The sequence below is a fragment of the Spermophilus citellus genome (assembly GCF_964194105.1).
Source record: "Spermophilus citellus genome assembly, contig: SCAFFOLD_398, whole genome shotgun sequence".
NCBI classification, from domain to species: domain Eukaryota; kingdom Metazoa; phylum Chordata; class Mammalia; order Rodentia; family Sciuridae; genus Spermophilus; species Spermophilus citellus.
This window is the reverse complement of record NW_027672895.1, coordinates 36,608-59,853: the sequence shown is the minus strand read 5'-3', so window position 1 is coordinate 59,853 and position 23,246 is coordinate 36,608.

Genomic DNA, 23,246 nt, shown 5'->3' with positions numbered 1-23,246 from the left:
AAGGAGGGGGCTTGGGTTTAGAAATGCTTGTGGCATGTGATGGATATCATTATCCAAAGTACGTGTATAAAGACATGAATTGGTGTGAATAAACTTTGTATACCAACCAGAGATATGAAAAATTTGTACTCCATATGTATAATATGACTTATAATGCATGCTGCTGTCATATTAAAATAAAAAGTTAATAAAAAGGGAAGATTACAGTAAGGAAGTAGCACTATGAAGTATATTACATTAATGTTTCAAATCAATCCTACAACTTTCCTCATTGAGTTCACTATTATTTTAATCTATTCTGGTGTTAGCAGTAAAACTATGACTAAATACTCATCTTTGTACTTTGAGGACTAGATCAAGAAGAATAATCTATTAAGTAGACAGACATGTGTAGTGATTATTCATTTGTTGTCATCTGTCTGTTAATGTGACAATTTTTCAGTGGCACTATTTCACTAGCAACCTATTTCTGGCAAGGGTATTTTATGTGCCTTTCACATATGATCCTCCACTAATAAACCATTAATTTCACCTCCCTTTACTCTATTTCTCACATATGCAAAGTCAACTGTGAATATGGGAAAATCTACAGAAAACTATCTTTAAATATGGTGACCCATTGGTTTACTTTCAAAACAGCTTCTACATTCTTAATTGCTTGTTAAAAAAGTCCCAGAAGCAGCACTAGAGAGTAACAATCCAAAAATTAAATTCTATCACAGGGAAATTATTGTCCCAGTCAGTCAAATATCCATCGGTAAACTGAGTCAGATATCAGCTAACTTCAATAATAGAAATTATGCTCTTCTGATTTCCAGAAATAGGGGGTGAATCATGATATATATGTAGCAATGTCTACATAGGAAGTATATGGAATTCTTTCCTTTACAAGAATTTACATACTGTATTAGAATTGAATTAGGAATGGATGCTTAATCTAAAAATATGAAACAGAAAAAAAGAAAGAAAAAAATTTCAAGAAGTGATAGACTATTTCCATAAGGAGATAGAGATCCTGAAGAAAAATGAGTCAGAAATCTTCATAATGAAGGAATCGATCAAACAAATTAAAAACTCAATGGAAAGCATCACCAACATACTAGACCACTTGAGAGATGGAGATTCAGGCAATGAAGGCCTTGTCCCTCTCTTGAAATGTGCTCACTTCTGAGTCTCAGGACTTCATTTCATGGTAATTGGGTCTCCCTGTGTCTCCAGAGGCTTGGAGGGTAATGCTTCACCCTGGCTAGGGGCAACACTTTCCTCTTCACCCAGCCCATCTGTCTCTCTGTGACCCTCCTCCTGCTCCTCACCCACCATGATTCCTCTGGCTGCACCTGGACCCTCTCCTCTATTTTCCTTAGTCCAGGGAAAGGGAGGCAACTGGGTATCATACATTCTACAGCTTGGAATACCTGTTCAGGACTGGACCTCCATGAATGGGATCCTTGTGAATCTGGTATTGTTGAAGAAGCAGACTGGATGAGCCAATTCAGGTGCCAGTGCCAAGAGACAGATGGGTCATAACTCAAAAGGGAAAAAAGTGGGAGAAGAGGTTGAAAAATTACCCTCTCCCTACCAGCATGTGCATATGTCCATGAGAGATGACACTCTGCTTGGTAAAACTGGAGAGTATGTACAGGAAGAAAGCTAAGGAAATTACAATAGAATGGCTATTTTGGATTTGGGACACTGGTGCTGAAGATATACTCATATTAGAGTAAAATGAGGAAGAGCACATTAGTTACCACCTACTCTACATTACAACAATGTATATATGTAGCTGTAAATGAGGAAAATGAGGACACTGCCATCTCTTTATTGTCCTGGCTGATAGCGTCCTGAAATTATGATTGGCACAATATGTTGAAGTCACCCATGGCACCTGTGATGGAAGTCCATGGAAGAACTCCAAGACACTCTGAGGAAGTTAGGGTGCAGCAGGCCCTTCATGCAGCAATCTGTACTGTTCCTGATAATGAAGCATTCACAGAAGAACTGAAGGAACATTCTTCTAGCATCTATGAGGCAGTGTCATGGAAGCGTGGGGTCATTCCTGATGTGTTGATTGGCATTTGATGTTTCTCAAGCCACACAGGTTGTGGCTGTATGGGATAAACCAAAAAGATGAGGAAGTGAGGTTACAGAGAATATATCTTAGAAGCGAGGAGAACTAAAGGGGAATGAAAATACAAGAGGTCCAATGAGGAAAAGCAAGGACGATATGCCTTCATGTTGGAGGGCAATGAAGGTCTTTGTTCTTTCACAAGGATATTTGCCTAGTCTACTCTATGTTATGGGATGATGTTGCCACCTCTGTGCTGGACATAACCTGAATAAGTTCCAACGTTTTATTATTATATTGATGATGTGGCTTTAATATCTGTATCTTTACTCCACCTAGAGACTGCAGCTCAAAGAGTGTTGGCAAGACAGATGATGGGGTGTAAACTCCTCCAAGTTGCAAAGACCTCGGGTGGCTCTCATGTGTTCAGGGGTTATTAGGTTGTATCCTGCTGTTGCACATAAAAAGCAAATTTTCCCAATTCCCAGACACAGACCTTTCTGGATGTTGAGATGTTTTCATCTCTGTACTCCATAATTTAGGATTAATGTTAAAGACTTTGTATGTTTCAGTAAAAGCTTGGCCTGGTGGGACTGGGAAATGGAACATCTCAAGTACTTTTCTAAACAAAAATCATTGTAGAGGAATTACAAGCCTTGTGTATATTAGCCCAAGCACACCCCTATAAATATATTTTCCTGCCCTGATTGTTTGAATAGGTCATTAGGAAATATCAAGGCAATAAATGAGTTCAACTTTGGCCTTGGTGACATCCTTGGAAGAGGCAAAGATAATGAAAGACATTTGGGATCAACCACTACAGACTGTGCTTTCCTGTGGGAAGAGCAACAAAGGACTTTGTTTTCCACATGGCATTTACATAGCTTGATAATAGGTTATGGGATGGTTGTGGCAGCTCTGATCTTGTGGACAAGATCACAGGAGATGCCAGAGGGGACCAATTGAGTCTATTGGCCATGGGAATGGCAAAAGGGCCACAATGATATGGGTTGCTAGTCCATAGGCAAAGGGACTAGACCAAAACATACAAATAGGGGGAAAAAACCTACCAGTAAAGAATTTTTCATCTCTGCGTAGGTTTCTCATTTCATTATGGTCTGTAACAACTTCATTGTTGCCATATTTTTCTTTGCACAAGGACAACTTGAACAAGAAATATGGTATTGTAAATGTCGTGAAGGGACATAGGCTGGTACTATTCTCACTTAGATTCATCAGGTTGCTTATGTGTTGCTGAATAATCCAATTTGTATGTATTCACTCCTGTGGCAGTTTACCCTTAGAGCTAAGGTATTTATATAACAGACAAATATCATAATAAATGTGCAGAATAAAATGATTCCTGGTTGTACATTGAGGTGCCTCTGTCCTCCTCTTCTCCTCTCCCGTGGCATCTTCAGTCAGCCACCTTGGTGTAGAGGGAGCAAATGTGAAAACTAGAGCCACAGCTGCAGCTCATGGATGGACACAGCTGGACAACTGCCCTATGGAACTGAATGTAAATGTATCTTCCTTTAAGGAAACCAAATAGCATGACTTCCATTATATGTGGAAATAACTAACTATGACAAAGCTTTTTCTGGGGTCCACTGTGTTTCACAGCTTGTGGTGGCTGGGTACAACACGGGTGGAAATGACAAGGAAATTTCCTCCCTGTATAGAAAGACACAATGACAATAATACCTCCCTCACCTGGTAAGTTTGGGCTGGCTCCCTATCCATCAATGTAATTGAACTACTGTCCCCACTGACCCTGACTGGTTGGTGACTGTCAGTTGAGCATGTGGACCCCTGTAGCTGACATTTGAACAGTTGGGAGTATATTGTGACAGAGATCAACAGACTCCTTTCACTTTCTTCTGCATATTTCCAGACATACTGGGGCTTATTCCTGTATTGCCAGCACTGTGTCCCCAACTCTCATCCTTAGCCTGCTCCCTCCCTTTTAATATGTCAGTGCAGTGCAGGGTCCAGCAGAGATCATAGCTGGGTGGTGGTGGCAGTGATGCAACAGGCAACAGGGGCACCAGACCACCATACACCGTGTGGCCAGTAGGAGGTCAAGTTCCACAGTGGAAGTAGCCATTTTGAGTGTCAGGATCTGAATTGCTTCTTTTCCAGTTTATCTTCGTTGCCAACACATGGAGACTGGACTCTGGGTTTGGACATGGAGTGACCAGGGAATACAGCAAGAAGCAAATACAAAACCGACAGTTACAAACACAGTTTATGCAAACACTTTCCATTACTCAGAGCACTTATAGTTCCACTCCAGAGACCATTCTCATTGCTCTTTGCTGGGTTCCATGGAGTCCTTGCATCACAGGACAAATCATATTGGAACAGGACCACTATAAGTTGTTACAGTTTTCAATATGAGGTGGCCACAGAAGCTCATGCATGAGACAATGCAAGAAAGGTTTAAGGTGCAATGATGGGGTCATGACACCCTAAATGAAGCAGTTCTTTAATGCATTAGGATGATTAAATGAGAGATAAGTGTAGGCAGGTGGCTGTTGGCTAGAAGTGAGTCCATGGGAGCATGCCTTTGGGATTTCTATTTTGTGCCTGGTGAGTTGCTGTCTCTGTGCTTTTAGGGGCCATGCCTGAGCTGCTTTCTTCCACCACACTCCTCTGACATGATGTTTTGCCTCATCTTGGGCCCAGAGTTATGAACACAGCTGACTATGGACTACCTCTGAAGCCATGGGAAATAATTTTTTCCTCCTCTAATCATTCTTATCATCTCTTTGGTCATAGAGACAAAAAAAAAAAGATGAAAAGAACAGAAATAGGTACCAACAAGTGAGTTGCTTGCAGTGACTTGCTGACTATGGGGCTCAGGAACATGCGGAGACTGGTATTTGGGATAGAAATTTTGAATAGTTTAGAGATGTAAACTGAAAAGCTTTGAACATTGTAAGCGAAGTATATCGTGTGATTCTGGTGGAAGTTCTGAAGATCAAAATGCTGATAGGACTGTGGGTAGGAAAGACTGTGTTTCTGAGGTTGCAAAAAAAGGAGGATTCTATTGGAAGAGGAACTAGAAGACATTTATGTTACATTTAGGCAAAGATATTGCCTACATTGTGCACATTGTGTCACTCTTTTAGGGGCTGAATTTAGAGATGATGTACTACTTAAACTGGTGGAGGAAATTACAAGGCACAAAGCATTCAGGCAGTGGTATGATATTTCTAGCAGGTTTATCCAGGTTTACTGTGATAATGTGGAGCATTCTAGTCAGAAAAGTTGAAGTAAATCTGGGCTTCAGGAAGTTGTGTTTCTGAATGCATTACTGTGATGCTAAACAAATTACACAGAGGCAATAGGGGAGAATGCTTAAGGGCATTTCAGGAATTGGCAAGATTCTATGTCCAATTCATATTCATATGCTATAAAATTAAAATTCCCTCGAGAAGAGGAACCACTAGGAATGGGTTACACCATGCTCAGTCAATCAGACCCTCAAAGGCTGCCACAGCCATGGTTTCAAAAGACTTAGCTACTGCTTCACATGGAGATATACCCTGGCTTCAACCACTTGGTGCTGGCTCTGCAGGAATGCAGGATGCTGTCCTGCGGTGGTCATGAAGGCTTCCAGCAAGATTTCAAAGGAAGGCCTAGCAGGTCAAAGTATAATGAAGCTAGAATCCCTGTAGGTAGTCCCTGAGAAGGTAATTCGTGCAGCTGTGAGAAGAAAGCTGAAGCTTCAGAAGAGAATCCTTGGATTCAAAGATGCTGGTAATGTGCAATATATGTCAGGCAATGTTACTAGCTGAGCACAGAGCTAGCCTACGTGAGACGCCAAGGGTCAAGGCTGCCCAAGTCCTTTGGAGCCCACTGTGACATCATGTGCCCCAGATGCTGAGCATGGGGATAGAGGACTTGTTGGCCCAGCTGGGTTTTTGTCTTGACTTCTATCCTTTTCTTCTTTCTATGTGCCCATCTCTCCCTTTTGTAATTGAAATATTTATTCTGTGCTACTATACATGGATATACATAAGTTGATTTTGACTCCTACACAAGACACAACCAAGAATTTGACTTGAGTCCCAAAGGAGAATTTGGACTTGGGCTTCAAGTTTTGGGCAAGGCCAAAGCAGTTGAGAATTGGGAATCTCCTGGAGAGTCACTGAATGGATTTTCCATGGTGAAAAGTTCATAGTGTTTTGGAGACCAGGGGTCCTGTCAGTTATTGAGATTAGGTGTATTTCAAAAGCTCAAGTGAGGCCTTCAAAATGCTAAGAGGTAAAATTGTTAGATGATGACATTGCTGCCATAATGTATAAGTAAATCCATTGGGTGAATTAATAATTTAAAACAACTACTGTAGTTGGACGTAAATGGGGAAGATGGGGCATGGCTGGAAGAAGTAGGTCACTCGGGGCATGTCCTTGGAGATTATATTTTGTTACTTGGTCCTCTATTCTTTCTACTTCGTGGCTGTCATGAATTAAGAAACTTCCTGCAAAATGCCCTTCTTCCATGATGTTCTGCCTTACCTCAGACCCAGAGAAATGGTTGCTCCTGGCATGAGACCTCTGAAATGTGAGGTGTTCTGCATCACTTTGGGCCCAGAGCAATGCACTCAGCCAAATATGAACAGAGTACCTTGAGAAATGTGGTGCTAGGCAACAGCAAGAATATTGGATCCTGGACTGGGGATACAGCTTAGTTGGTAGAGTGCTTGCGTTACATGCACAAGGCCCTGGGTTCAATACCCAGCACCACCACAACAACAACAAAAAAAGAATATTGATATGGTTCAGAAAGAAAACTATGTATATACACTGGTTAGAATAAAAGGGAATTCACCCTAATAAAAAAGTACATATTTTGCCCGAAGTTAGTATCAAAGTGTCAGGCACCATTACTGACTCCATAATCCTGCTGGATAGTTCCAGGAACTAAATTTCTAGTATGCTGGGAAATCATGGAAGAAAAACTACCAGAGCTATTCTGGGGCAATTTATGGCCATTTTGAGTAGGTAATTGATGACTCTAGATGACTACTTCAAGCAGAATCCATACAGATATATGGAGTCATGTAGTATGAATGTTTAAATAACCAATAGAAAAACAGCCCCAGAATAACCCGGAAGAGGTAAAAATAATTTTGTGGTACATGTGAGGAAAAAAGCAGAGCAGTGTCCCACAGAACTCTAAGCTCAGACCAGCAGTGGACATTAGGCCTTGTTCCTTACCCTGGGTAGCTTTTTTTGACAAAACTGGTATAGCCCCAAGCTCTTTCTTCATCATGCATTCCAGTCACACATCATGAGAGAAAAACTCAACAGTGGGCCTTTGTCCTCCACAGGAGCTGGTGACCCAGCTCAACTCCTTTGGTCATTTTGGTGGTATCCTGTCAGACTGCACCAGGTGATCTGAATGGGCAGTTTTCTCAGCATGGTCACAGGTCATGCTGCCTGGCCCTTTTGGGCCATCAGGCACCCATCCATCTGACCTGCAGTGCTCCTGTTCCTTGGCAGGATCACCCTGCTGCTCCAGCAATGCCATCAGCCCTGCCTGCAGGGACGCCCACCAAGATACCTGTCCTCAAGTGCCTGGCTCAGCAGACTGCCACAGAGGCCCTCTCCTACAGGTGATGCCTTCCCCTCTGGGGATCCTGCCACCAGGATCTTGGAGGTCCCCCCTCTGAAAAAGCTGGTGCTGTCATCCATGAACTCACAAGGGATTGTACCATGCCCAATTGTAAGTCCTTCCTCCTCTTCAGAGATCAGTCTTCCTGCCTTTAAACCTTGAAGTCCATTGAGTAATGAAGACCATGATACCCGATCAACTCCCTGTTCCTCAGAGGAAGAAGAGCTGATAGTCCAAGAGCAACTTGAAGAATCAGTTGTCCTCCAGGAGGCAGAGGAGTGTCCCCAATGGAGGATATGGAAAAGGCTGCCTTGACAAAAGGGGAAGAAACACCAGCAGAGTCTCCCCCTGGAGACTCAGGGAGACCTCAGTGCCCTGGGGTCCAGTCTTGAGCTCTGGGAGGGAAACACATTTTAATAGAGGGCACAAGTGCCTCTCAAGAATTTCTCTGTGGTACCTACCATCCGCAGCTCCCACAGACTTGCAGCAGGAGTGCTGACCATGGATCACGCTGATGCAGAAGCTGCACTGCTCCAGGAGAAGACCTGGGCAGCTTCTCACATTGAGAGAGTAGGCCAAAGAAAGGCTGGACAAACACCATCTGCCTACTTCTCCAGTCTCCCAGGGCTCAACCAAGGAGTTGCAGGGCCAAAAGCTTTCCTGTGGTCCATTAGAGAGCTGTCCTCTACCAGAGCTGATGCCTGGAGACTCAAGAAGAGAAAGAAGCTCATGCCAATGGCCCTGCTGTTGTCCCTACCCTGGCATGGAGGTTGGCTGCCCCCAGCTGCCAAGAAGACTCTTCTGTGTCTGGAGGAAGATGTAGGCACACTGCTGAGAGAGGTTCCAGGTGCAAAGAAGAAGGTGGAAGATGATATCAAGGCCTTGGAGGGTAGAAGAGAAGGTGTGGAGGCCTGCACCACCACTCTGCCTGTCCATTCTTGCTTCCCAGCTGGGCACATAGTTGAAGTTCAGATTCACTGACTCTACCCTTGTACCCCTCCCAGAATCCTGCTGTTCCTGCAAGCAAGCAGTGGGAATTGCATGCTGTCATGCCCCTTAACCTGCCTGTCCATATACCTCCCCACTCACCAAATAATGATGAAGGGGAAAACCCTAGTTCCCCTTCTCTGCCTCATCCCACTAACTCTCTTTCTCCATTGAGGCCAAGACCCAATGTGGGAGTTACCCTTATTTGGTTTCCCCATGTTGTTCTTACAATAGTTGTGGCATCTTCCTTACCCCGCCCCCCCACACACACACACTTCATATCCAGGTCCCTTTTCCCTCCTAAGCTACCCCCTGCAGAATGGAATCCCAAACCCCTATGTGAGTTGATTCTTCTCCTCCTCGTGCTCCTCCTCCATTTGCTTCTCCTCCTGCTGCTCCTCTTACTCCTCCTCCTCATTCCGTCCCAAGCCCCACTCCGGTCCCTTCCAACTGCAACCCCAATATCCATGGCCAGAACTTAACTACTGCAAGTATCTCTCCCACCAACACAGCCAAGGACTCTGCTCACCTGACTCATCATCCCAGTGTGCAGCCTGAGGACATAGCCATGGATACTACTCCCCCTTCTACAGCAGTGATATTTCCATCTCCCACTACTTCCAATGACAGCTCCTATCCAGGCCCCCAGGTCCATGGCCCGAGGCAGCAGAGCAGCCAACAAATGGATGAGTCTCGACTGGATCCCCAACCCCTCAGCTCTCCTGCCTCAACTCATATCTGAACAATTCCTATATCCCACCAACCAATCCTCAGTCTGCATCTAGGAGCCATCCTGGGGAGCAATGGAGAGTCTTGTTTTGTGATGCCCTCCTATTCATAGTGATCCCAGTTTTGAACCTGCACTGGCCTCCCTGCTGGCAAACAGAGCCAGTGCACCATCAAACTCAAAGTTTGAATTACATGAGCCCATGGATACCACCTCTCCTCCCAAGGTCCTTACAATCTCCTCCTGCCTCCCAGAACCTCTTTGGGCCATAGTATGGGGTGTTTACAGGTTCTAGGAACCTCCATCAGACTCGTAGCATTAGCACAGCTCCCTTATCCACAAGTTGGGGTACACATCAGGCTCAGGGAGCACGTGCCAGTGTCCACAATACATGAGGTTCTGTAGCCACCTGTCAGCCCCCATCTAGATCCACTGGTGGGCAGCAACAGCACACACATTCTTTTTGGGTAACCCAGGAAGGAAGCCCAGCCCAGGCTATGGGCTTAACTTTTCAACATTTCAATTGCTGAGTGGTAGCAAAGGGCAATCAGGACTTGGGGATATGACATCCCCCCAGGCCCCTTAGGTACACTACTCAACAGCTGGTCAGCCTTTCCCAAGGTGCAGTGCAGGGAGTCATAGCCTCCTGGACTGGCTTGCACTTGCCCACAGGTAGGCTGGATCCGGGACAGGGCTTCACAATTGTCCAGCTCCACTCTCAGACCTGTAGTGTTCTTGGGACCTGCAACTGCTAAGACTGGATAGAAGGCTGGTTTTGGAGTGCCCATTCCAGACCCAGGGTCCAAACCTGCAGCCAACCTTAAACACCGTGGATCTAAAACATCCACTGTTGAGCATGAAGGGATCCACATGGACTCCTGGCTTGACACCCCTACAAAACACACACCCTTGCTTGAGGCGAACCTGATTGATCTGAGCTCTGGACCTTTTCCCTGGCTTTGGATCTGACTAGGATGTTTATTGCTAGCTAGAGGGCCTCCCTTTCCCCTCACCTTTTTGCCTCAGTGGTCTTCTTCTTTCCCCAGAAATGTACATAAATTCTTGTTACTTCAAGTTCTTCTATCTCTGCTGATGTATCTTCCTTACTATATTAATGATGTTATAAGGTGATCGCTTAGATGTAATCCAATGGATTTTGTGAATTCCTAATGGATGAAGACACAAGACCTAATATAAATATAGATGGTCTCTGACTTGCAATGCTTTGACTTAAGATAACTCAACTTTACTATAATGCCGAAGCCCTAAGCATGCAGTGGAAACCTCATCATAATAGATGTAAAATAATCACCATAAGGCTAGGAAAAAATTCAGTAAACTCAGCAAAACCAGAAAAACAATGGCTAAGCAATGCTGAGACATAGAAGAGATGTGAACAGAGAGTGAGCAGGCAGATAGCAACACAGGTGTTTCCCTGACCAAAGGAGTATGTCACACATGGTCTAGATTGCTCTTATACGTGTTCTCTTGGTTTTGCATTATAGCATCATACTCAAAGTACTGTGTACTCACACCATACAAGTACTGTGCTGGGTTGTTTGGCACTGGATCTATCTAAACTCCTTATGTATTGGTAGGATTCCGCATGAAAACAGATTTAAAGACATAGCTAAATATTGTATAATTTTATTCAAAGTCATTGGACAAAAATGATGAGGCAGATCTATACTCTCCTGCAGGCACCCTTGGCCTCTCTCAGCGTCCAGGATCACCTTCCTCTCTGGCCAGTCTCCATGCTCAGTTCTCACCCCAGGAACCAGTAGTTAGCTCAGAGCAGCACCTGAGCATGGATGGCCTTGACTGTGGTGGGCTGGTGTCTGCCCAAGTGCTTTGAGCCCAGAGCTGCAGCTGGGTGTCTCTGGGCCCTTCCATTGGTGAAGCTCTCCAAGGCCTTCCCCATCTCTTCCTCATCCTTGTTCTTCTGCTTTCAGGATAGACAGCATGGCACCAGTAGTGCCATCAAGTGCAGGGGCTACAGCTGGACATGCTGCAGTGATGGTCTCCTGGTCCACTTCTTGCTGTTCAGCTTCTGAGGCTGGCAACCTTTGGGGCTCCCTCTAGACCTTCAGTTCCACGGTCGCTGTCTCCATCGAGCTAGGAAGACCTAAGCTCTTCACTGACTTCCACCAGGACGTGCTGTGGTCCAGGCGTGATGCAAGCTGAGCCCCTGTGCACCTCAGCAGGCCAAGATCTGGTAACCAGACCAACTCTGCCCTCTCCAGCTAGGAACCAGCTGCTTAACATGGCCACGTCCTGCAGCTTCTTACAACCTGCAGCCACAGCAGCTGCAGCCACTACCGAGTCCAGGTCCCCGCTCTAGGTGCCCACCACCTGCATGGGTTCCATGCTGCCTGGCCCCCCTTACCTGCAAGGGGTGGACAGCGGCCCTCCCACGACGCAGGCGGCACATCAACCCTCACTGGTTTGCCCGGGGGCCACACCGTACGGGGGGCATCCGGGCGACAACGGCGTGAGCAAAGGTGGCTGGAGCAGAAAGTAGTTTTTGCTCAATGTATAAGTAGGTTGATCATCACCAGAACATAGATGGTATAATTCTGTCCATCCTGTGGCCTGGTGAAACTCCTTTCCAGTACTCCTATGGAAGTTCCATCAGCCCCATCCAGCACACCAACAAGTTGGCTGGTATCTGCACCCAATTAGGTCCCATCACATGTCCCATTTCCAAGGCAGTAGCATCAGGCACCACGACTTACTGAACGCAGGAGTTGTTCCTGTGCCCCTGGAACCTTTGAAGCACAGCTGCATTTTTGGATGATGCTTCTCTAAATACAAGAGTTGTTTGCTGTTCAAAGTCCCACGTCGCTTTTGCCTTAGAGACGGTGCATTTTCATACTGCAGGGCACCTTCAATTAATGCTAGAGCAACCAGCACTGGAGCATCCCAAGGCCTTCAGTGCCACAGAGATCAATGAAACAGCCAGGTGGAGCATGAAAAATAATTTTTCAAATACTTAAGAGTAAAAAAATATGTCTGGTTGGGGGATGGTGCAACATCAGCCAATCAAGCACATGGATGCCTTCTTTCTCCACAAGAGGAGTGTCTAGAGTGGCTTCACATACTCTTACCCTTGGTGTAACTCCAAACCTCTTAAATTCTTCTGCCAATTTTCCTGCATTTGCATTGGCTAGATCCTGTGTAGGAAGGAATCTTACTTCATACACACAACATTCATTGGAGAAAAGACAGCTTCTTGAACAAATCGTGATGGGAAAACTGGAAATCCATATTTAGAAAAATGAAATTAAATCCTTATCTCTCACCCTGCTTGAAATTCAACTCAAAATGGATCAAAGAGTTAGGCACTAGAACAGAGACCCTGGGTCTAATAGAAGAAAAAGTAGTCCCATGTTGGCCAAGGAACTAACTTCCTTAACAAGGCTCCTAATGCACAAGAATTAAAATCAAGAATTAATAAATGGGATGTAGTCAAACTAAACCTTCTCCTCAGCAAAGGAAACAATCAATAATGTGAAGAGAGAGACTACAGAATGGGAGAAAAATCTTTACCATGTGCACCTCAGATAGAGCATTAATCTCTAAAATAATTAAAGAACTCCCAAAACTCAACACCAACAAAACAAACAAGTCAATTAATAAATGAGCTAAGGAACAGAACAGATACTTCATTAAGAGGAAATACAATCAATCAACAAATATATAAAAAGTTTAACATCTCTAGTGATTAGAGAAATGCAAATCAAAACTTCTCTAATATTTCATCTCACTCCATTCAGAATGGCAATTACCAAGAATACAAGCAATAGTAAATGTTGGTGAGGATATAGGGAAAAATGTACACTCATACATTATTGGTGGCCCTGCAGATTGGTGCAACCATTATGAAAAGTGGTATGGAGATTACTCAGAAAACTTGGAATGGAATCACCAATTGTCCCAGCTATCCAACTCCTAGGTTTATTGTCCCCAAAGCACTTAATATTAGCATACTACAGTAATATAGCCACATTGAAGTTGATCAATGTTTATCAATTCACAATAGAAAAACTATGGAATAAACCCAGATTCCCTTCAACAGATGGATGGATTAAAAAATGTGGCATGTATACTCAAAGGAATATTACTCAGCCTTAAAGAAGAATGAAATTATGGTTTATGCCGGTAAATGGATGGACCTCGGAAATATCAGGTAAGCAAAATAAACCAATCCCAAAGAAGAAAGGCCAAATGTTTTCTCTGATATGCATATACTAATTCACAATAAGGCAGGGACTGCTTTAGATTAGACAGAGGGGAGTAAAGGGAGGAGAGGAGGTATGGGTGTAGGAAGAATAGTAGAATGAATCAGATATTATTACCCTGTGTGCATATGTGACCAGTGTGATTCTATATCATGTACAACCAGAAGAATGAGAAGTTATACTCCATTTATGTAACGTGTCAAAATTCATTCTATTCTCATGTGTAACTAATTAGAAAAAATAGAAAAGGTAAAAGAAAGAAAAAACTGACTATATTTATAATATTTGATTCTCAGTCACAAAAGGGGGAAAAAAGGAAAATAAGTAATTCACAATCCTGATCTTCCACATGAGCACTGCATTGAACTGAATAGGTAATGGATTTGGTTGAATGGGGCATACGTGAAAAACGTGAACTATTATATATCTTGACACACCACATCCTTCAATCCTCGGATTGAGAAATGTGACCCAAGACCTTGGAGGCTTCACAGCAGCTGAGCTATTCCAGGACTGGGATGTGTCCCACTGGTCCTTGAAGCCATAGTGCCCCTATGGACTGCTTGCCCACCGGGCTGCAAATCTGGGTGCAGTGGGTGGTCCTGCCTGCATGAGGAGGCTGGGAGACTCTGAAGGCCAGGGTTTTCCTGGTCTGTCCACACCTAGTGATTCACTGACCATGGCCCTGATGAGTTGGGGGTTGTCAGTCCCTGCAGAGTAAGAAATTGGACCTCTCTAGTGGCATCTCCATCAGGTTCATAGTGGGCAGCCCCCTCTGAGTCACACACTCTGGTCCAAGCAGCACCTGCAGCCTCTGCGTCTGGATAAAGGAGACATGGAGCCTCATCCTGGCAGCAGGAGGAGCAGCTATGGAGTGGTGATGGATTCCCTGGGAGAGTGTTCTGGGGCTGCTTCAATGAAATACGTGGATTGTCCCATCCTCTTGTCTCCACTTGTGAGCTCACACAGTAGCAGCCTCTGCAGAGCTCCCCTCAGTGTGTCTGGTTTCTTCCTATGTCAACTCCCAAAACAGTGAGCCAGGAACTTTAGAATATGGGCACCCATTTGTCTTACTCTGCATCCACCCCCCGAATCTCACACTTCCCCTCTTCCTCTTAGTATCCTCTCATCTCCTTCATCCTGTAAACTGGATTCTGGTGCAGGAGGTTGTCATTCTCCCCACATCTCCCTGCAATGGTGGTGCACACACTCATTCCAGAAAAAAACATTCCTAAACTATCTAGTCCTCACTGTGCCCTGTTATCCAGATGTTGATGGTGAGGAAGAGAAGATGCTGCTGCTGCACATCCTGAACCTGCAGAGAGTGGGTGCACTGCTCTCCTTCCACCTGGCAGATGACAGAAGAACTTTGTCTCCTGGGTCTAGGTTTTGCCTATGAGAGTTCCACCCCCCACCCCATGCCCTGTCCTCATGCCTTCTGCCATGTGCAGACACAGCAAGAATGCCCTCAGCAGTCCAATGCTCAGCACCTGGATCTGGGACCCCATTGTCTCCAGGGCTATGAGAAAGGAATTTCTCTTCCTCTTAGATGACCATCACCAGGTAATTTGTTGCAGAGCAGAAAGAGTCTAAGCAGAAGTAAATATAATTCCAAATAAGATCTCCTGGGCTTGTTGCTCAAGAGGTAATCACCAATCAGAGCCCAAGACTAGATGTTTGGGTGACAAGGAGAGAACGAACTCATTTCCTGGCAAAGGTCAACTATCCATGTAGGGCTAGAAAAGGTGGTTACAAACACAGCATACTCCAACTCATGGAATCAGATCACTTGACACAAGGTCATTAAGATATGAAAATATAAAGAGACTTGCATTCAGACATATACTTTTGGATTTCAAAACTCCCTCCCCAGGTTAAAAAGCAGCAGTGTCTTCCAGCTGTTTTAGAGACCTGCTCCCATAGTGTCCTACCTTCAGAGTGTGACTATCTGGTGGGTCATCCAATTCACTGCTTAAGATAAAGATGCTCTCCAGGATCCAACCATACAATACAGAAACAGAAACACCAGGTAGCTACAGTGTGGCTCTGCCCTTGCTCCTACCTCTAAGTCCATGCTGGCCCACACAGCATCTTCTTGGTCAGGCCCTCCCTGGGTTCTGTACAATCAGAGGCCTTCCACAAGACAGTGCAATCAGAACAAAGCCTCTTCCACTTGGAGTTTTGGGAATCTATGCCTATGATTTGGAAGCTCTTCAGCGAGATCCACAGGATGTTCTACAAGAACATAGAGTAAGTGTCAGTACATGGGTCTGGCTGAAGATTTCTCAGGCAGCTGTGTATGGACACAGGGCTGGAGTGGTTGGAGGTGGTTGAAATTCACCCAGAGATAGAGTTGCTGCTGGGACATGATCTACGGGGGACAAAGAAATGTAAAGGCATGGATTAGTAGGGCATGAGAAGTATAGCCTTGGTTTCTCTAGCTAAAGTCTGGCTAATCAACGTTGGATGGTGAATTTACCAATGGGTTAAAACATAATAAATGCACTGTAAAATTCAAGTACAGCATCTTTCGATTCCTTCTGCCAACTCCCCACTATTCTCTATGTTTCACGATCATTTGGCTTCTTTTATCTCCATTTGCTTCTATTGCATTAATCATTGCTTCTAGAAGAGGTTTAAAATTCTTCTTTTTGTAGTATGCTGATTTATTTTTAAATTAATTAATTAATTTTAATTATATGTACATGATAGCAGAATGCATTGTGATTAATTGTACACAATTGCAGCACAACTTTTCATTTCTCTGGTTATACAGGATGCACCATTTGTGCATTCATACATGGACCTAGGGTAATTATGTGCATCTCATTCCACCATCTTTCCTGCCTCCATTCCCCCTCCCCACTCCTCCCTCCCTTTGCACCATCAAAGTTCCTCCATCCCCTCCCCCCATTATGGATCAGCATCCACTTATCAGAGAGAACATTCAGCCTTTGATTTGAAATAGGTGCAGAGTCCTGCGCTTTCCTTGGGGGCATGGTGGGTAAGTGGCTCCTGGTGTGGCCCACCAACTGGAGGCATTAGATGCTGATGCAGACTCTGCAGGTAGGGTGTGCACTGTCCACCTTGGTCCTCTGCAGGACGGCGGGACTCTGGCGAGATGGCGGCACTGCTCTGGTCCTGCTCAAGCTGCTCCCTGGGCTGTTCAGGGCAAAAAGCATCTGCTGGCCAGGACTCACGTTCCGCCCATCGCCAAAGGTGGACCAGCTGAGGCGGCCATTTATTTCCGAGGCCCTTGGCAGCTGGAAGTTGGTGCCTGAACCAGAATGTCAGGCGCTTCTTTCCTGCTAGGGCGCTCCAGGCTGCCACAAGGGCCGCGGGCAGGTGTCCTGCAGGAGGCGCCGCTGGGGACCCGCGGCGGGTGGCGATGGTGCACAGCAACCGGTATCTTTCTTACCTTTGGTCCCTGTGGTGCCCACTGCTAGGGACTGGGTGCAGCAGCCCACCCAGCCCGCCCTGCCGCCCAGGGCGCCCAGGAGTTGGGTAGGGGCTGCGGTTGAGCGCGTGAGTGAACCTGCACCCACCTGTCCACCAGCGCAGGGTGCGGGCCAGGTGAGTGGTCGGTGAGCATGCCTGGGCTTCAGGTGGTGTGGAGGGAACACCGCGGGCTGTGCCAGTTGTGCCTCCAGGCAGGAGCATCAAAGGATGAACAACAGGCCTTGCTTGGCTGCCTCCTGGTTGATTTCTGTCTGTGTCAGGTCCCTGCTTTGGGAGCTTTCCCTAAGGATGCCCACTCACACTGAAAGCTCCTTTTTCCACTTCTTCATTTTGTACTTAGGCTAACACTTTGTCATGTGCCGTGCTCTGTGATTTATGTTTGTAAGTTGGATTATTCACTTTCTACAGGTCAATTATGGATCTCTCCAAGTAGGACTTTGATATTTATTTTTCTCAATATTCAGTTTTTGTTTTTGACCTACAAGCAACCAAGAACTTAGCATTTAATGCATTCCTTTTCTTCATTAATTCAGCTAATGATATATGAATGGGACACTCACTATGCATTGTGCTGGGCGCTGTACTGGACATGCATACTTGATTAAGGCATGGGCCTTTGCATCACAAGCCCTTTCAGTTTATTGGAAAAGAGAAGAGAATTAATTGCTGAATATCTTTCTCACTTGGCACAAACTCAGGAAATATTTTCAAATTTCACTTTTGTTCAAGGATTCTGATTCTTGCAAGAATATTTTAATTTCTTTGGGGAGTTCCTTCAGAATCTGAATTTTTTTTTTGTATTTTATGCTGTGTTTCTATAATATGCCTTTACTGGTTTTTTAATGTGCACATGTGTAACTTTTAGGAAAACAAAACTTAGACCTTTACCTATAATGGAGTTGTGTTTGGTTTTTAATACAGTATGCAGTGTGGTTACTGCTGAAGCTTAAAGCCTGGTATTCTTTCTCAGTAGTGGTAATATTTTTTCTGGGGATTGCCATACTAGGCCCTTAACATTCTTGGAGTATATTGAAACTTTATAAATATAAAAATGCTTACCAGGCTCCTGGCTTTATCCCATGTAATACTTCAATTGAGACTCGCCTGTTTTCTGTGTGTATACTCAACACCTCAAGTTCACTATTTAATTTTGAAGTTTATCTTTCATTTGATGAACTTTTTTCCCCTTCACAAAGAAACCAAGTTTTTGTGAACTCATGAAGCCGATGATACACAAACAAATGTAAAGAGAACCACAAACTGAGATGTGTTTTCTTTGCTATCTTCATCTAGACACAGTTATGTCGATCTCTCATCTCATCCCTCCTTGGTCTTATGATGAAAATTCATAATCCAGCAGAATTACAAACTGTTAAGTCCTGACATAACATAGCTAGAAGGTCACAACATGGCTCTGGTAGTATTTTACCAAAAACTGAAAAACATTTACCTACTCATGAGAAAGCATCAAGTTACTCCAAATCCAGGGACAGTCTATAAAATACTAGCCAGTACTCTTCAAAACTGTCAAGATCATGAAAGAAAAGGAAAGGCTGAGAAACTGTCCTAAAAGATGAAGGAAGAACTGACAACTAAATGCACATGGATCCTTGATTGGATCCTGGACCAGAAAATGGACATCAAAAAGAACAATTTGAAAAATTTAAATAAGTCTACATAGATCAGTATTGTAAGAATGTTAAGTGCCTGGTTTCAATCATTGCATATGGACTACTTATACTATGATCATACAGTTTAAGGGTATAAGGGAGACCAGGTGAAGGGTATTTGGGAGTTGTTTTGTTTTGTTTGCAACATGTCTGTAAACCTAAAATAAAACTATTTCAAAATCGAAAGTTTCTTTAAAATGAACTATTTCCTTAATATAACCACAATGTCATACAAAATTTTACAATAATTTTTGAGTTCTGAAGAAGCACCTTCTGCAATTGACCATGTGACTGGCGGTTGTGTTGAGCTGGTGAAAGCCTGATCCCTCCAATGAGGATTTTTGCCTGAATCAATTATTTCATTAGGGCATGCAAAATATCCTGCTGCTGAGGGCCATTACCAAGTAGAAATGACGCATCAAAATTTCCTTGCTAGCATACCCCATGTTAATGATTTCGCTGTTGACATTGCATGTAAGGTGACCTTGCTCAAAGACCAAGGCGGATCCGGGTTTAGAGCTGATCAGGTTTGAGGAAGTATCCCGGTCCTTGGGTTAAGGGCGTTCCCAGTTTAAGACCTTGGATTTTAGGGAAGTTCGATGTTGGGGATTATTGCTGCTGGAATTAGGGCGTTCCTGCTACCTGAGCTCCCTTTGAGTTCTTGTGAGATTCAGAGAGGATTTTGGGAAGAAAGCCTCGTGGAGTAGGTGCATTGGGTGGCAGCAGAACGGGGATTGCCCCAGAGCGTGTGTGGAGGCCGGTGTGAGTTCGGGAATAACGAATTGCTGTTTGAATCTACAAAGCTGTGGTGGCTCGTGATTCTGTGCCCAGCCAAGACTGAGGCATCCTGCCATTCGGCTACATTAGCTGGGATTCTCTAAAGAATCCACAGTCATCAACTAGTACTATTTAATTATCTTTTTCAATTACAGTTAAAACAGGATAATGTTTAAATCTGTCTTTTCAACTGATATTTTTAATCACCCTAGTCAACATCAAGTGCTTTAGTTTTCTCTTAAGACAACCAAAGCATTACTTTGTTTTTGTTTTTAATTGGGGAAGGATAATGACCCCATAGTTTTTATGTATCCATTATTTTTCATCAATAACATTTATTTTTATTTTTAATGCTTAAAATTGTCCCACATTGGCCCTTTCATATTGTCTTCTACATTCTTTTATAGTAACTTTGGTCTCCAATAGTTCTCTGTGAACAGTATATATTAGTGCCACAGGGATTCATTACTGTCATTTGGAAGACAGGATAACAATTATCTAATGGGGAGCTCAGGATGACAGATTTTCTTCAATAGAATTACTATAGAATGAATAATCCCTTCTTAATGTAAAGGAATCTCTGGGATCCCTTCTAATGTAAGGGGTCCTCTAGGCTCACGTCAGGAGATATATACAGGAAGCACTATACCCTAAATCCTAAAAGAAGGAAAGCCAATTATCTTATTTCTTATTTCTTTCTATTGAATTAACTTTTTTGTTTTATTTATGCTTTGTAATTAAGCTTAACAATGATATGGGGATGTGTTGACATATTATACAATTTTTAATATATCACCTAATTTTCTTAGTGTACATCAATGACACAATTGAAGTTTTACGATTGGGCTTGGGAGTATAACTTGGTGTTAGAGGGTTTACTAGCATAACAAGTCCTCTTCTATTTCTAGCATCAAAGAAAAATATAACTATACCATAACTAGATGGTCTAGATATCTGTAAACCAGGTTTCCATTTACATGCCATAGACTGCTTCACTTCACAAATATTTCTCAGAAACTAAAAGCTCTGAAAATGCAAATTAAAAAAAATCAACAAAGAGCATATACATACGAAGGTCACTGTCAACTGGATTCTTATTAACAACTAGGTCACACACAATTTCATCGACTCCGTTCGTTGTAAGAGTCCTTTACCAAGACAGAATAGTTTCCAAATTCTCTAAATTTGTATACCAGCCTAAAAGGATGAGATAAAAATATGTATATAGGCGACTGTATGACCAATGTGATTCTGCAACCTGTACAATCAGAAATATGAGAAATTATACCCCATTTGATTCAAATGTATGAATTGTCAAGATCATTGTACTGTCATGTGTAACTAATAAAAAAAATTAAAAAATATGACAAATGGCTAGATTAGACCACAGACTTGGACTTTCCTAATTCATCAAGGGAAAATGATACCCCTTCCTGGGTACAGAACAGAAGAGAGAAAATATATTTAAGAGAGTAAAAACAAAACCCCATAAGAAAAAAAGCAGAGAGAAACTCAGACTTCAGTTAGATCACATCAAAGCAGAAATGAACCTACAGATTCTTTCTCTTCCAGAGTATCATTAATTTGCAGAATAGATCTGTGCTGGGTGACCTCTGCAATGCTGGGCTTCCCAGGTTTTTCACTCTGAGAAACATTTACCAGAAACTGAAACAAGCACTCTAAGGTAAATGCACAACAGGTAAACTGGGGGGGATTTTGTGCAGTGCTACAGATCTAACTCAAAACCCAGGGTCTTTAGCAGGAGAGGAAAGTTCTCTCCCACTGAGTTATACCCATTGCCCTGTTAGTGGATTTTTAGATTCTCTGGGTTGTTAGAGGGCATTACTACACAAATGAAAATCCTATCATGAATTTTCCTTCACACTTACAAAAAAACTTCTATATTTTAATAACATAAAACTTACCTATTGTTTTATACTAAAACAATGATTGTATGAATGAATTAATCAATCTTTTCACAAATTAGCAATTCTGCCTACATTCCATCTTGCATCCTATTGTTTTATTTATTATTTAACAAATAAACTTCCATAATTCTATCTAACATACACTTTATAACACTTAATGGATGCCCCATATTTCAACAATCACTATAATTGTGAGTACTTGGGATGGTTTCAAAGGTCTTCTGTTTACCTTTTGATTTTTTTTGTTAAATAAATATGCTGTTTAAAATATTTCCACACAAGAGATTCTCTTTTTTTTTTTTTTTAAATTCTAGCCCTGAGGTAAATTTTCAAGATTAAGATTACTGGATAAAAAGTAATCATTTTAATGATTCCTGTCCTGAGTGGTCAATAGTACACAAGTAACAAAAATATATCAATTTCTTATTAGTATTGGGTATTTGACCATTTACTAGGTATCTATATCACAACACTAAGATTAAATTTTAAATTATCTAGAGATGAAATAAGTCAGTCTTTTGCTATTTTGTTTCCATGGTGTGAGCCATCAGACCTCAAGTTCTCCTGAACTTAATCTGAGAAGTGTCCCCATAAACTGTAATAACAAGTTTTAACCATCTCAAATATTTCTCCATTCTACTACTTCCATTTTCAACTGGTTATATTTTACTATTTTTAATTAAATTTTAAAAATTTTTATATAATCATACTAATCCGGCTTATTTCTTCTATTGCTTCACTAATTTAAAAATATTCTACTTTTTTATTTCTTTAGTTTGTAGGGTATACTTTTTACATTTAATCCCCTTGGAGTATTTGATAGATGAAATATAGTAATTTGAAATATCTTCCCCATAATTTTAGTGATAATACTTTTTATTCTTTTTTATTTGTAATTTCTAGAACTGAGTATTGAACCCTATGGCATGGTACCACTGAGGTACATCCTCATCCCTTCCTTTTTCTTTTCTTCTCTTTCTTTCTTTTTCTTTTTTTGGAGACAGAGTCTCACTATGTTGCACAGAATAGCCTTGAATTTACAATCCTCCCGAGAAAGTAGGATTACAAGCATGTACCACCATACCTGACTAAGAAAATCAATTTTTGAATCTTAAAGTTATCATCTTAAAAATATTCTGCTTTTTTTGTTTTTAATATTTGTTGGAAAAATGTTAGACCATAATATTTTAAATTTCAGATGATATATTTATTGTAATTTCTTCTTTTTTGTCTGAGCCTGTGATTGAGAACAGAGGACGGGTCCAGGAAAACAGAGGTCATGGACTCATTTGAATGACTTTCCTTAGAACCCAAAGGGCTAATATGAAAGACCACTCTCATCCCTCTTTTAGGTTCCCCAGTGAAGAGCAGTTGTTTAGAGCCACCGTCAAGCAGGCTGGCTCTGAGAGGTGCAGAGCCAGCTTCTCCTTGGCTTTGCAGAAGAGCGGGCTCCCACTGGTGGCTCAGGATCCTGGGACTGGGCGCCCAGACCTGGCTGCACAGGACAATTCTGCAGAGATCCTTAGAATCAAAACATCTTAAAAGACTCTGCCAACAAGCACATATTCCAAGCAGTGCCCTAACCCACAGGACCAACCCAGGAGCAATGCAGCACTGGGAGAGGAGAATGGGGACTAGGGGAGAGATGGGGAAGTAGTTGGACAAGAGTCAAGGAAGGTTATTCCCAGGACAAAAAGCACCAAAGAAGAGCGCCAAGCGTTTCTGACAATGGCTTCCCTGAGAATTTTTGGAACACTCTGGTGGCAG